Here is a 4,074-nt window from a genome sequence, read left to right as displayed (position 1 = left end):
CACGGCAGCCTAAAAAGTCGATTTTGGTATCCAAAACCGATTTTTCGATTTTGGACTATTTTAGTAGAGCAACATCTGCTTTATCGATTGGAAACATTTTCAAGTGTCCAAAACATCTATAAAGTGCTCACATATGCCATGTATTTTAACATTGTGTGGTAATAGAATGGTATGAATTCGTGTTTTTTAAAGTTTTCTAAAAACTATGATTTTCTTAGGGGGGTGGGTCACCTTGGCAGAGATATTTCTAAAAGTACTCGTCGCAGCTAAAACCCACTTTGCATGACTGTTTCTAGATAATATGTTTGCAACGTACTAAAAGATTATTGTGATATTGTGATAAGTCTTCCGTCAGTGTTAAAGAGATTGGCAGTATAACTCTGATTTGTGATCATTTTTTTGTCCAAGTATTGTATATGACACTAAAAGGGCAGTTACAAGAAAAGTATGAGACTTACGAAAGTAAATCTTTAGTACGTTGCAAGTTGTATATACACAAACTCTGTGTGACAATATCAAGGCTGTATCAATTCAATCTTTTTCAGAATCCCTGCCAACAATTTGCGCAAATTTTGGTCTATCGAACCCTTTGCATCTTAAAAATTCAAAAATTTGACAGTGAAATCATATAGGGATAGTGTGTTTCTGTCTATTGACCCATACTGGTTATTGGGAATCCCAGTACACTTAATTTAGAGCCCAAACAAAAATTTTCATTTCAGCTGTACCTAGTTCTGAAAATTCGGACTGGTTTATTACTTATGATTTTGTGCAAAGGAAATATATAGAAATATTGATAGGAAGGTAAGTACGTGATTAAGGTTGCAAAATATGTTACATGATAATCAATTAAGTTACGCCATCCCGTTGCTTTCACCCTGTCTGTCAAAGGCAACCTGGGAGGTTTGATCCTAGCCGAAATCATACGATTTGATTAAATATTTCGTACTAGGCAAAGAACTTAACTTCCTATCGAGTCTGTGCATTCTCGCTATTCGACCGATGGTTGGACAGCTACAGACAGACGAACGATTCGGAGGCACTTTAAAAAATATATTTAAAATACATACCGGGTGATCCCAAAAAATTGCAATTTTTTGCTGAACATCTCGCACAAATATTGTTCTAAAAAGCTGTAATTTGGAACAGACATAATTCATTCAAAAAGAATTTGTTTAATATAAAATCCACGAACAAGAAACTTGTTTTGAAAACGGAAGTGGCTTAAAGAAAAAAGTAACCAAAAACGAAAAGTTCACCAACTTTTTAAAATCTTGTAAAGCAAGTCGTGAAAAGATTGGTTGATGTTTTTCCTTTATTTTCTCTTTGACATTTGTTTTTCATTCCTGTGACGTTTAAATAATATTATCGTATTTAATTTCTTTTACAGAGATCTTTTTTTTTTCAAACTAACGATTTCATTCTGAACTTCCTAGAAAAAGTGCTCTACATGCCCTCCTTTGAACTCGACATATTTTTAACGCGTCGTTAGAAATGTTCAGTGGCGCCCAAACACAAGGACCTGCTAAACCACAAATGTTTAAAGCCACGTACACTGTACATATTCAGTAGGAAGTGGCTTCTAGAGACAATAGGGAGTGGGATGCCCAACAGACGGCAATTCTTGGCGTTAACAAATGTCCTCGAGGAAATGATCAGACTTTTCAAGACAATCGAGAAATCATTAACACATTGCATGCTCTGATCCATGTCATATCCGCTTAGCAAAGATGAAAATGGTACAGTCGTAGGTTAATATCTACCATGAGAATGCAGACTGTTGAGGTGTAGAAAAGTCCAAGCTGCAGATTGTCAAGAGACAAACGTCTAAAGGGACTTGACTACTGAATTCTGGGCCCTGGTGACGTCTGTGTATTGTGTGTGTTCGACCTGAAGTTGTGATTTTTTAGAATTTTTTAGTTCTGATTCGCAATTGATCCAAACTAACGGAACTTCTCTACTCGTGACGCCAAAGGTCTGGAGAGCACTTAAGCATTTTTCTTTCCATGCTGTGCGCAGAACGTACGAAATGTCAGGGATGGTGAGTTTGTGAAGAGATAATTTGCAATACAAAAAGATCTCTGCTCTTTACTTAATTTAACCATGACCTCATCAGACAAACGAAATTTGGAAAAAATAACATCTGCAAACTTGTGTTGACCTGTTAGACTGTTGTAGCTTTCAAAATGGCGCGATCGTTGCAGCTTTTAGCGGTAAGTCTAATGCGAACTGGTGCGTCGTGCTACACCAATGGGGACAAGGTTGAAAATGGGTTGTTTTTTATTGAGCCGTAAAAACCAAAACCATTTTACGGACTTATCTAAAATTAATATCAGGGAAATTCCTTTTGACTTCCAAATGTTATGCTCAAATCTGAACCGCAAAACTTCAATACGGAGGAAGATATTTACAAAACAAGCTGTATAGTTGTTGTTTTTCACAATGTAGTTTACGAAGCAGACGACCATCTGATGCTGGCCCACTGTGACGTGACTGCGCCAGGTCCGGTCGGAGTAAGTTTAAATACTCTCTCCTTCACAACTTTGTTATTGAAGAGACCACACTCAGGTGCACTTATTATCCGTCTGCGATGAACTGAGTCAGAGTCAGAGCTTTATGAAAACTATAACCGGGCCAAAAAATGGTTTAATAATGAAGGGTGTCATTGCAAAACGCATCATACCACAAATCTGAGTATTTCTGGAAGGCACCGCCCACTCCATAATCTCATGATTGTCGTGAAAATGCGTTCATTTTTTTTCTTTTTATCAAATGTACTGCATCTCTCAATAATTATAATAAGTACGATAAAATTGTGTTTCATACCTAATTTTTTCAAGAAAATATATTATGTTATCCCCCCCCCCCCCCTCCGCTTTTTCTCAGTTTTTGTAGTCAACGGATATCTTGCGTTTTGCCATGGAACCCTTCAAATATGAAAAATTTCGGTCGCACGGTGATGTTATAGCCATGGACATGAAGATATGAATTATTCACAAACAATACTCCCTAAGTGCTTCTGTTTATGTAAACTGTGGATCATTTGGGACTCGCCTTGTTTCTCCTGGTTTAGATAGCGTCATCGATCTGCTAGGCTTAGGCGATTCTGGCACTTGATGGTGTTGACAGACACTGGACGTCCTCTTCTGGTATTTCCTGCTGGTGTTGATGAATCTTTTACGTGGTTTGCTTGAGGGGAGAGCGTTGCTAGTTGGTCCTACTTCTTTACTCTTCCTGCGGGTTTTTTTGTTTTTGTTCGTTTCGGGTTTTTCTAAAAGCCATTTGTGAGGCATCGTGGTGAAATCAGGCGCCTGTTAAAATAATGTAAATGAAGAAACTGGCATTTTTTCCTCCGGTGTAGCAGTTTGTATTGAGTTTTTATTTTTTAGCTCAACACCATGTATGTTCATTTTTAAATACATTTCTGTATGGATTTTACTTGAAAAAAACAACTTTGATTAAAGGTACAAAAAATGTAAATTTTCAGTTTCCAAGGACTCTAAAGCTATGGATGTACCATACTTTGGTTGCCATAATCTTGATAATTGTCTCTTAAACCAGGCGACCTCCACATCAATCGCAAAATAATTATCTTTCCTTCTATTCAAAGCATATGTGTATTTTTTTAAAATTGAAAGCAAAACTAATGAGCAAACCAGTAACCAGTAACTCCTGGTGCCCAAAAATTAACGAGCGCCTGATTCTACCGTGACGTGACATATTTTTTTTTACTGTTTCCGAACAACACGGTAGCTTCTCTTTACATCCGTTATTCTAAATCTGTTCTGCTGTTCGCAAATATTGGCCGCGGGAAAGCAAATCCCGTCTGGGTCATATTTATTCATACTAAAATCACTAGCTTAATTGTTATCTTTCCGTTTGAAGTGTAAGCAACACCGTGAGATAGAGAGAGCCTTATCTTGCTATAACTGCTTTACCCCTGTGTTTGCACAACTTCTGTCGGTCGTGACAAAGAGCTTAACACGTTCGTTTGCTTTATTATGTTTTCTTTCTTTGCTGGTTCTTCTTCTTCTTCTTCTTCTTCTTCTTCTTCTTCTTCTTCTTCTTCTTCTT

The sequence above is a fragment of the Aplysia californica genome, unplaced genomic scaffold, assembly GCF_000002075.1.
Source record: "Aplysia californica isolate F4 #8 unplaced genomic scaffold, AplCal3.0 scaffold00365, whole genome shotgun sequence".
Classification (NCBI taxonomy): Eukaryota; Metazoa; Mollusca; class Gastropoda; order Aplysiida; family Aplysiidae; genus Aplysia; species Aplysia californica.
This window is presented reverse-complemented; position numbering follows the sequence as displayed.